At 40.5% G+C, this 12,059-nt stretch overlaps 1 protein-coding gene across 5 annotated transcripts in view; it reads left to right on the top strand.

Annotated features, from left to right (window-relative positions):
* Window positions 1-12,059, top strand: part of Zbtb20 (zinc finger and BTB domain containing 20) — a 777,531-nt gene that overhangs the window by 274,276 nt on the left and 491,196 nt on the right. For 3 of the 5 annotated variants that reach the window (XM_041672750.1, XM_041672751.1, XM_041672754.1), the window contains one exon: window positions 6,962-6,998. The exons of the other annotated variants lie outside the window; for them this stretch is intronic. The gene's annotated coding sequence lies outside the window, so the exon portion shown is untranslated. The remainder of the gene's footprint in view (window positions 1-6,961; window positions 6,999-12,059) is intronic. 5 annotated transcript variants of the gene reach the window in all.

Genomic DNA, 12,059 nt, shown 5'->3' with positions numbered 1-12,059 from the left:
TGATAAATACATCATCAGATAACATTCCACATAGTAGATTATCATCCCCCTATGCAGCAGCTAGAAATCGCTGTACCCCTAAACAAGAGCTGTGCTCTAAATTATCTGCTGTTAGTTGTCCTTGTTAGCATCAGCTGCTTCCTTTACTGAAGGGGTATTTTCCTCTTGGGAACATCTGTTCAATGCCAGCTCTACCATTTTGCGGTTTCTTAATCTCTTTTCTAAAAAATGGGTATAATCATCATAATACTACCTCAGTGCTGGCACGTAAAAGCAATCAGTCAATGCATATAGAAATCCTTTCCACATGGTAAAGCTCCAGATAATGTTTATTATTATTATTATTATTATTATTATTATTATTATTATAGATTAGGACATTTGTATCTCTAGGAGGGCTCTTAGACATCACTGAACAATCAAACCCCTCATTTTAAGTATGAAGGACCAAAAATCCAGAGAGGTTAAGTCATTTGGGTAAGACCACACCGCTAGGCAGGGAAATTGCAGAAACTAAAATCAAGAGTCAAAACTCATAACTTAGGGCATTTCTCAGGTCCTATTCAGGTGCTTCCCTCTTTAAAAATACTAGAAGATTTGCAACAAGGTTCATATGTCATTCTAGCTACATTATTTCTAATCTAAAATTACTTTCCTTTGAAACATTGTGTGTTATGATGTGTGTGTGTGTGTGTGTGTGTGTGTGTGTGTGTTTGGATTTTATTTTGGTATTGTATTTTTGGACTGATTAAACATTAGTCATTTTAGGCATAATTTTCTAAGGGGCCTGGTGGCACAAGCATGTATTCCCACAGCTGTCAGGAAGGGGCTCATTTAGCTAAGGAGAGAATGCCTTCTCCTGCTGCTCCCCAAATGAAGACTCAGCAGTCACCTTCCTTTCCTACAGGGTTCTGGAGGAGGCCACAGAGGAGAGGAGGTCTTTGTCTTTAAGTAATTATCTCATATGGTGATGGACAAAGATTCAAGGACTACAAGTTTATCTCCTTAACAGCTGCCCTGCTCTCTAGCCCCCACCTTGGCTTTTTTGACCCTCCTCTCTCTCCCTCACATCCCAGGATTATCTGTAGCTTGCTTTTTGTTTATTACAAAAATAAAGAGCACTATTGCTATAATACTGGTTAGATCTACCTCAAATAATTACTGCCCCATTCCCCGCCCCACCAGTGACAAAAGAGAAACTCGGGCTCAAAAGACTGTTGGTCAATCTGAAAATAAGGCTGCCTGTGACTGTGCTTGTTCTGCTGGCCAGGAATAGGACAGCCTGACAGTGTTTTCATTCCACTTTGTTTTCTCTAGCATTGTTAGTAGCAATAACAAGATCAGCATATGCTAGTGTTTTGAAGACGTATATTAGAAATGTGAAATGTTTGTGAATGATAAGGCATTATATAAACTCTACCTAAAAGAAATCTGTGATATTCTTCAAAGCTGCTCAGGCAGAATGGCAGGTTCTGTGGAGTTCATAGTCCTGGTCTGGGTTTTTTTTTTTTTTTCTTTTCTTTTTTTTTAATTGAAAGAAAAAAAAAAAAGAGATTCCTGCCTCCTCCCAGCCTCCCACTCCTCCTGCCCTCCGCCCACTCCTCTTCCCCTCCCCCCACTCCTCTCCCCCTCCCCCCACTCCTCTCCCCCTCCCCCCACTCCTCTCCCCCTCCCCCCACTCCTCTCCCCCTCCCCCCACTCCTCTCCCCCTCCCCCCACTCCTCTCCCCCTCCCCCCACTCCTCTCCCCCTCCCTCTCCAGTCTGAAGAGCAGTCAGGGTTCCCTGCCCTGTGGAAAGTCCAAGGTCCTCCCCCCTCCATCCAGGTCTAGGAAGGTGAACATCCATACTGGCTAGGCTCCCACAAAGCCAGAACATGAAGTAGGATCAAAACCCAGTGCCATTGTCTTTGGCTTCTCATCAGCCCTCATTGTCCTCCATGTTCAAAGAGTCCGGTTTTATCCCATGCTTTTTCAGTCACAGTCCAGCTGGCCTTGGTGAGCTCCCAATGGATCAGCCCCACTGTCTCAGTGGGTAGGTGCACCCCTCGCAGTCCTGACTTCCTTGCTCATGTTCTCCCTCCTTCTGCTCTTCATTGGGACCTTGGGAGCTCAATCCGATGCTCCAGTGTGGGTCTCTGTCTCTATCTCCAACGCCAATGCAAGAATTCATCCAACAATCTGAAAAACAACATGAAACCACCAGAACCCAGCGACCTCACAACAGGAGGACATGAACACCTTAATCAAGAAGAAGTAGAAAAAATGGACTTTATGAAAGTTATTGACGTCCTTAAACAGCATGTAAAAAATGCCCTTATAGAAATGGGTGAGAAGTATAACAGAAAGTTTGAAGAATTGAATAAAGCAGTGAATGATACCCTAGGAAACCAAAGAAAAACAATCAATCAGATAATGGAAACAGTTCAAGACTTGAAAACTGAATTGGAGACAAGGAAGAAAGCACAAACAGAGGGCCGGCTGGACATGGAAAATCTAGGTAAACGCATAGAGACGACAGAAACAAGCATAACCAGCAGAATACAAGAGATAGAAGAAAGAATCTCAGATTCTGAAGATAACATAGAGAAAATAAACGCACTGATCCAAGATAACAGCAAGTCCAACAAACTCTCATCACAAAACATTCAGGAAATATTGTCTGATTTTATAGAATATTCCGTGCATTATGGCCAGAGGAAGTATGGTCTCTGTCTTGCAGTTTAAAGACTAGAATCTATTATTTTATGGGAGAAAGTGAAAACAAGAATTGAAGATGAAAAGTCGATAGAAACAAAATGTTGAAATTAGGTAATGACTCAGGAGAAACAATTAAAAATTAGGTCTTTAGAAAAGAAAATACCGTTTTTAAAAAAGCATCATGATTGGGAATGAGTAACTGAATTAAGAGCTTCCATAAATTACACAGCAATGTCTCGGTCATGAGGTCTTACTTAATCTATATTTGGAACATAAAATAAGCTAACTGTGTATTTAAGAAACCAAAGGAGATATGTTAAAGCCCAAGAATTATACATACTCTGTAACCCTATGTATTATCTTTGATTTTGTGATCCTTTGATTGGACCCATATTATATAACAGGCTTTATGTAGAATTAATCTGATATTTTCCTCCTGACATTACTCATTCAACCCAGGGATATTCAACAAGAAGCACAAGACCCAAAACCAGAGCCAGAATTCAAACCTGTGTAGCTGCCAGATGTTTTCTCCTTTTATTAATTACTTTGTGGGATTTTTCATGGAAGACTTAAATGAAGAAAGTTACAACAAATGAAACAGAAGGCCTGTGGAAATATATGGGAGAAAAAGAAGCAGCAAAATATATTGTTTCTCCTAAAGGGCGCACTAGAAACAGTCTCATTGTGTAGGATAAACTTCTCTGGATGTTTCTATTATCTTTGATAGCATCATAGTGTTTCCTATGGATCTTCCTTTCTTAGTAAAATACTGATTCTGTTCTGCTTTACAAATCATTTTCTACCCGTTTCTCCATTGTTTACTCATAGAAAACCCATGTGGAAAGAATAAGTATTGCTCCTCATGTTTTTACAGACTGGAGAACCGAGTCCTCGTGGATTCCTTTGTTTGCCAGAGTGTTCTAAGTGACAGAAAAGCTTTTGTTACCGTGCTGTGTGTTGGAGGACAGGGGGCACTGAGTAATGTTGGTGTCTTCTTCAGTCAAGCCCCACTTTGTGTTTTGAGGCAGGTCTCTCCATGAACCTGGAGCTTGTTACCAGGCAAGTCGTAGGAGAGTTCCAGCAGTGGGATTATATAAACCCTCAGTTTCCTGCCAGGTCCCTGGGTCCTGGGATTGAACTCAGGTCCTGTGGATACAAGGCAAACCCTTTATGGATTGATCAAATCCCTTCCTGATCCACTTAGTACAATCTGTTTTTACAGTATCAGCTGACTGTATTATTTTAGAAAACAGGAAATCAGAGTAAAGCTTTCCAGTTTAATGACTTAAAGCATGTTGAAGCATAAGGTCTGGGGAGAGAGAATGGTTAAGAGCACTGGCTGTTCTTTCAGGGCGCCTGGGTCCAATTCCCAGCACCGAATGAGAAGCTCACAATTATCTAACTCCAATTTTAGAAGATTTGACAGCCTTTTTTGGTCTCTGAGGCATCAGGGACACATGTGGTAAACAGATATACATGCAGGCAAGACACTTACATACATAAAAAAGTAAAGGATATTTAAACAGTTAATTAAGAAATTTACATATATGCAAAGCTTTATTTCTCCTGTTAGAGGAAAAGCAATGGGGTAGACAATCTACAGAGTAAGGTTCGTTTCTGATAGGCCATGACTTCCTGATACAGATTGGGATGCTCCAGCTTCTTTCCTCCATCTACTGTTCCACCTGTCCTTCTACAACATGACTTAATTTTACAGCGTCGTTTGGAAACATGGTAGAACATAGGTTTTAAAGAGTCTCTACTTAAATGCATTTATGTTTATGAAAGGAGTGATACAATATTACTGGAATGTGGATGCTAATGTTGACAAGAAATGGCCAAACACTTACTTGAGAAAAGGGTTGGAGAAGGACCAGTAATCAAAATTGTGTTTTTACCAATTAAGAGGAAATAAACAGGTAATGTCATTCTTTTCATCTGTTCCCATGCAACAGTCAAACACAAATGAGACACATACAAAATCCTTTTCATTTTTTTAGTAGGTAGGCTCAATCAAAGTGTATAAATCACATAATACCTCTCCTGTGCTCTCCTCTCCTGTGCTCTCCTTTCCTCTCCTGTGCTCTCCTCTCCTGTGCTCTCCTCTCTTCTCCTGTGCTCTCCTCTCCTGTGCTCTCCTTTCCTGTGCTCTCCTCTCCTGTGCTCTCCTCTCCTCTCTTCTCCTCTCCTCTCCTCTCCTGTGCTCTCCTCTCCTGTGCTCTTCTCTCCTCTCTTCTCCTCTCCTCTCCTCTCCTGTGCTCTCCTCTCCTCTCCTGTGCTCTCCTCTCCTCTCTTCTCCTCTCCTCTCCTCTCCTGTACTCTCCTCTCCTCTCCTGTGCTCTCCTCTCCTCTCTTCTCCTCTCCTCTCCTCTCCTCTCCTCTCCTCTCCTCTCCTGTGCTTTTCTCTCCTCTCCTCTCTTGTGCTCTCCTCTCCTCTCCTGTACTCTCCTCTCCTCTCTTCTCCTCTCCTCTCCTGTGCTCTCCTCTCCTCTCTTCTCCTCTCCTCTCCTCTCCTGTGCTTTTCTCTCCTCTCCTCTCTTGTGCTCTCCTCTCCTCTCCTCTCCTGTGCTCTCCTCTCCTCTCTTCTCCTCTCCTCTCCTGTGCTTTTCTCTCCTCTCCTCTCTTGTGCTCTCCTCTCCTCTCCTATGTCCTCCTCTCCTCTCTTCTATTGTGCCCTCCTCTCTTCTCCATGTATACTTATACCTGTGTACATGTGCCTGGATGTCAGTGGATGTCAGAAGAGGGTATAAGATACTCTGGAGGTGGAATTATGTACTGTTGTGAGCCAACCAACATGGGTACTGGGAACTGAAGTTACATTCTCTGAAAGAGTAATATGTGCTCTGAACTATTGAGCCATCTTTTCAGTCCCAAGAATAAACACTTTTAATTATGATTTTTTTTTATTTTTTATTTTTTAAATTTATTTATTTATTAAGGATTTCTGCCTCGTCCCCACAACCGCTTCCCATTTCCCTCCCCCTCCCCCGATCAAGTCCCCCCCCCTCATCTAAAGAAACATTTAGAATTTACAGTGACTTGAGGACATTAAGAAGTAGATAAAAACACTATTCAAAAGAAAATCTATAAAGCTAGCCACTGTTCCTACTAGAACAAAACTATAATGAATATATTATAGTATTATATTGTATTATATTATATTATAATACTCAGCAAGATGGATAGTAAGAACAAAAAAGCCTGCAAAACAGGAAGAAGGAGTTTGTAAAAATAAACCTAAAAATTACAATAAAATTATTTAAAAAGATAAACTAATAAATCAGAGTTAATTTTTTCCAAGAGAATAAAAAACTGTAAACAAGCTAGTTTCAAGTGATTTAATTCCTAAACAAGAAAGCCACACATGCACAAGTAAAAAGTGAACAGAGAAACAATTCAAGAAATGAATAAATTAAAGCAACTACAACACATTTTCCCCATATAAACTTAAATTTTCAATGTGATCGATGAATTCAAGTAAATATAAATCACCAAAGAGATCCAAGAGAGATAAGAAATTCAGATTGAATAACTACCGCTAAATATATAGTTGCATGCATATATACTCAGGGTGGCATGGTTGTGTATTTATGTGTTAGACTAATAGGATAGTAACCTCTGTAAGACCTCTATAAGATACATATTTATTTTTTTTACCCCAACCTCTTTTTGTAAAGATGTGTGTGTGTGTGTGTGTGTGTGTGTCTTTCTAGAAGAGGCTGTCAAAACTCCTGTTGTTATATGTATTTGTGAGAAACCCTGTGTGGATAAGACTGACCTCCTGTCTTGTGGAAGATCAGCAAGTGTTCTTTACTAGTTGGCTACCTGGGCAGATGTAGTGATAGGAGTGGTGGGCTGTGTTCTGCCACTGGGCTCCGGCATGGCTAGTTTTATACCCGAAATAATTACACGGAAACTGTATTGTTTTAAACACTGCTTGGCTCATTAGCTCTAGCCTCTTACTGGCTAATTCTCACATCTTAATTAACCCATTTATAATAATTTGTATAGCACCACGAGGTAGCTGCTTACCGGAAGATCTTAACCTGCATCCATCTTGGAGAGGAGAGCTATGGCGACTGACTGACTTGGCTTCTTTCTCCCAGCATTCTGTTTCTGTCTACTCCACCCACCTAAGGGCTGGCCTATTAAAGGCCAAGCAGTTTCCTTATTAATTAACCAGTGAAAGCAACAGATAGATAGATGACACTCCCCACATCAGGCAGAGCTACCTCTTAAATCTTCAATTTTTCTCTTCCAGAATACCTGCTTGAGAAGTTAATTGACAAGAGTCTCTGGTGAGTCTGAGGTGCATCCCACTTCTGCTTTGCCAGCGTGAGTGCGGTCAAGCATCAGATGGGCTCTTCACCTTTTCCCCAGTTACCTTTCCTTCTAAGGACAGAATGAATCATGAAAAGAGCATTGCCTTTTTTAGTTGTCACTTCTTATCCCTTGTTATAATCTACCATGTGTGCCACCATTGCTCTGCGGATTCTTTTCATCCCTTAATTGAGGCCTTTGGGCTAGATGTATGGTTCTTGTTCTTTCCCAGGGAAAGTGTGTATATGTAACTAATTGTAGGTTACACAGTCTTTAAATTCTCTCTCTTTCTCTGCCTGAGTTCTAGAGCACACTAGAACTCCTTTTCCCCTCATTTTAAATACCGCCCACAGTTTCCCCTCCTTTCTCTCTTACCATTCTCTCCCCTCCACTCCCATCTACCCACTTCTCAATCTCCATTCAGAAAGGACCAGGCCTCCCATGGAGTTGGTCACAGCATGGTGCATCTAGTTGAGGTAGGACCAAACTCTTCCCCCTGTATAAAGACTGGACAGTGTAATCATCATGGGGAACAGGTTCCTAAAAGCCATCTAAACATCAGGGACAGGTCCTGATCTAACTACTACTAGCCTTACAAACAGACCAAGCTGTACAACTATTACACACATACAGAGGGCCTAGATAGGTTCCATGCAGGCTCCCTAGCTGTTCCAGAGTCCTTGTGTTCCCATGAGATCAGGTCAGCTGTCTCTGTGGGTTCCTATGTCATGACCTTGACCCCCTAGCACCTACAATTCCTCCTTCTTTTCTTTAGGAGGACTCCCAGAGCTCAGCCCAGTATTTGCTATGGATCTCTGCATCTGATTTTCAGTTACTGGATAAAGGTTCTGTGATAACAAATAGGGTAGTCACCAATCTGATTACAGTAGATGGCCAGTTTAGGCACCCTCTCCACTATTGTTAGGGCTCTCAAGTTAGCTTACCTCTAACATTTCCCAGCCTGAGGACCACACTCTGAAACCCCAGAGAAAGGTTTCAGAGAAGGTTGTGAGAAGCACAACAGAGATGGAAGATCCTCTGGAAGCAGCACCATAATTTGGATTTTAGCCCTTATTTTTCTTACTGTAGGGTCTTGACATGTTAGGGAACCTCTCTGCACTTCAGTTTCCTCATCTATAGTAGAATAGTATTTATTTTACCGAATTGTAAAGATTACATGGATAGTACATGTCTTAGAAGAGTGAACTGTCATCATGTCTGCCTCTAGAATGTAGCATGATAGCCTGTAGAACAATATGCTTATCTTCTTCCCTGTTTGTTTTGCTGATGGCTGTAATACCACCTTTGCCTTTGTGACTCTGTGGTAGGGCTTATTTTCTGTTAAGTGTATAAGTATTGCTTTAAGTAGGCAGTTTGGAGATTCCTGACTAGAGTTAACTAGGTTGCAGAAGGAAGTGATTAAACTAAGGATAAACTCAGTACTAGTTATGGGAATTGTTGTTCTAAATTTCCTGATTATTGTTTTGTTTAATTTATATGAACATATTCTGCAACTGAGATGTAACTAATGTCTTTGAAAACCACAATAGTGTAAAATATAAAGTCATATTTTTACTTAATGATAAACATTGTTTTCCTTGATTGGCACTTAAAATCTAGAAATTAATTAAACCCAACCATACTTTTGTGAGTCAGCATATACATGCTAACTGTAATTAAGAAACAAAGATATACAGAGAATAAAAAATAAAAGTTAAAATAAACAAAAAAAAGAAACAAAGAACAAACTATATGACAATGGTGCTTACCTTCAGTGCCAGCAACTGGGAGGTAGAAACAGACAAATCTCTGTGAGTTCAAGGCCAGCATGGTCTAGAAAGTAAGTTCCAAGACAATCAGGGCTACATACAGAAGAAACCTTATCTGAGAAAACAAACAAAAACAACAGCAGAAGCAAGAGAGAGAGAGAAAGAGAGAGAGGAGAGAGAGAGAGAGAGAGAGAGAGAGAGAGAGAGAGAGAGAATCTATACTATAGTCATGGGTAAGATGCATGCTTCATCTTTATTTTCAACTTTAGAAGCATTTTGGTAAGATTTAATCATGGCTAAGGAAAAAATTCGTTCAAGGTATTATTCATTTTCAAAATATTGAACTAGATTTTTTGGAGTCAGTTTTATCTTGAATTTATAAATAGTTATATGGAAACAACTCGTATAGTTTCAAAAACTGCATAGGTTGTATATAGAAGATAAAATACAAGGTTCTTATACTTAAAAGAACTACTAATTTTTGTTGAATTTCAAAGAAAATAATTAGATTATTCAAATTGCCTGGCTATCATAGTTGTGCTCTGGCCTCAGTTTGCTTTTTAAAAAATGCAGTGAGCTCTTTCCTAGTGAGCCAAGAACTCTAAGTTCTTATGATACATATATTTTTAACATCAAATTTAATATTTTGACAATGTATGAACCACATGTGAGCACTTTCTCTACAGGTTTTCTCTTGGGCGGGTGCCATCTGTGGTTTTGAAGCCAAGTGTTCTGCTGGGGCAGAATAATCAAATCAGAGTTAATGGGGTGACCATCTAAGCAGGGCTCTTTGTCATTAAGGTCCACTCTTGTGATAGTAGCACATTATCCTGCTGATTGGATTTGTAGGAAGGCATCCACCTGTGGCCCATGTTGGCAGAGAAGAGATTGACTGCAGAGGCAGCCCTGGCGAAGAAGAAGCAGGAGGTTGCTGTCCTGGGCAGCAGAGCTTTGTCTGGAGAGCCATACTTGTAGGATGGCATAAGCAATACAAGTGTTGGGTGACTCACATTATTTGGTTGATTTAGGTCCCAAAGTAAAACAACCAAGCGCAGAGGGTTAGAATCTGTACCATTAGGGCGGAAAGATTTCTCTTAACCAGGGGAAAAGCAAGTCCATGGGGAGATGTCTAGACAGCTGATCAGACAAGATTTAAACTCATGAAGCCCTTTACCTCCATGTCAGGGATGATTTTGTGTTTGGATGAGAGCTATTGTAAGAACTTTCATGTCTGTTGGGGGCACTGAGGTTCTCACAGACTATGGTAAACACAATTTGGCTCACACGCTCTCATAATCAGGCTGACTTGCAGTGAAACAGAGAGTGCTCTATAGCTGTGCCAGGCCTCTAGCAGTAACAACTGTTAAATAATAAACAGGCCATGTTTGTTGGCAGCCTCTTCCCCTCCTGCCAACGTGGAGTGCCCATTTTCTGGGTTTACCTGCCTGCATGTGTTCAGACACTCAGAACAGTGTGTGTGTTGTGAGAGGCAGTGATGGCGTGGACACATCAGTCTACATCTAATCTGCTTAGTTCATTATTCCCTCAGGGCAACGGGCAAACTAGCAAACATGAAGGGCTCGGGCAGCACAAACAACGGCCATGCAGTTCCAGTTAATGGTACAGGCTTTGTAGAGTGCACTGGCTAATTGTTTTTCTTACGTTTATTTTCTCTCTCTATTCTTGTCCTTCCTCTGAATTGATTTGGCAGGAGTATGGAATAGGGAGGATGAGAGTGATTCTGACAATATGATGCTTTACTTCAGGAAGTTAGAATGTATTGGGCTACTTCTTTTATCTTACTGGCAAGATGTGTTTGGTTGATGTGCACTGATGTGTACTTGAGTGCACAAGTATTTTCTGAAGGTCCACAAGGTACAAATAAGGTGCACACACTTGGCTCAGTGGACTTGTCCTGTAACTAAAACATGGCACACAGTCCATGGTGAGGTCAGTGTTCTCCCTCATAGTCCATCATCACATGCCTGTGGTAGAGCAGCGTCATTAAGATCCATGTTGGAAATAAGGTATTCACTCATTCTCATTCTCATTCACTCTCAGCCCCATCCCTTTCTCTGAAATAAAAGGAGTTCTACAAGTCCTCCATGTGGTCACTACCATATCCTCTCCTCTCCACACCCCACAAGAAAAGTTCCCTTGATAATCTTAGTTTTGAAATGCCAAAGAAATTTCATATATATCACAAATGCAGTGTCAAAAATAGATTCTTCGAATTCCCACAAACCCTCCCCAAGCCCCAACAAAACCAAGATAATCATCTCTAGGAATAAGCTTTGGGTTGCTCAGTCTAAGTGAGACACATTCAAGTAGGAGTTGCTAAACATCAAGGGTTGCTATGAATCAAAAAAATCCTTTCTGCCTTCCTTCCTTCCTTCCTTCCTTCCTTCCTTCCTTCGTTTTTATGGCTTTCTTTCTTTTTCTTTCTTTCTTTCTTTCTTATTTCTCATAAGTTAGGTGAAAGGCATGCCCTCAACTGCTTAATGGTAATATCACTATGAAAAATAGCCCTTTTTAGAGGTTTCTTTTAGAACCCATTTGTTTAAAATTTCCATTCACATTCCTTTGTAATGATAGCTCCTACAAGATGAAGTTATTCGTTGATTGGGATAGCAAAACCATTTGCTTGCATGAAATGAAAGTTCATTCACAGATCACTAAATATACGTTAAACTGGGGTAATCATTCAGTCTTTTTGACTAGGATATTTTTAGGTAAAGAGTAAATATTTGATGAGGGGCCCTACTAAAAGCCCAGCCAGTGGTGGTTCAGAAAGTTAGGGTGTCTAGTCTTTTCCTGGATTCATTTTCAGCAGTGTGTAGTTGAAGCTGATTACATTTTCTTTTCATGAAAAACTCAAGACCCCCTTTCTTACTATCTTTTAAGAAAGACCTTGCTCATTCAGAGTAAAAAAAAATATGTTGTCATTTTCCTTAAATTTATATTAATTTTTGAGAATTAATTTTTTAAATCTGTAGGCAAGGGCTGATTGTTTGTTCCCGGCCACACAGACCTGAAATAATCACACAGAAACTCTATTAATTAAAACACTGCTCGGTCTATTAGCTTGGGCTTCTGATTAATTCCTACATCTTAAATTAACCCATTTCTATTATTTTATTTTTTACACGAGGCTCGTGGTTTACCAGTAAGTTTCTGGCTGGTGGCTTGCATTTTTCTCTTTTGGTGGCTAAATGACATCTCTCTGACTCCACTTTCTTTCCTCCTCTATCTTTGAATTCCGGCCTTACC

The sequence above is a fragment of the Microtus oregoni genome, unplaced genomic scaffold (assembly GCF_018167655.1).
Source record: "Microtus oregoni isolate MIOR12 unplaced genomic scaffold, Mior012 000023F_ref0000262, whole genome shotgun sequence".
In the NCBI taxonomy this organism is placed as follows: Eukaryota; Metazoa; Chordata; class Mammalia; order Rodentia; family Cricetidae; genus Microtus; species Microtus oregoni.
Note: the sequence above shows the minus strand (reverse complement) of the source record. Positions and strands in the feature narration are given on the sequence as shown.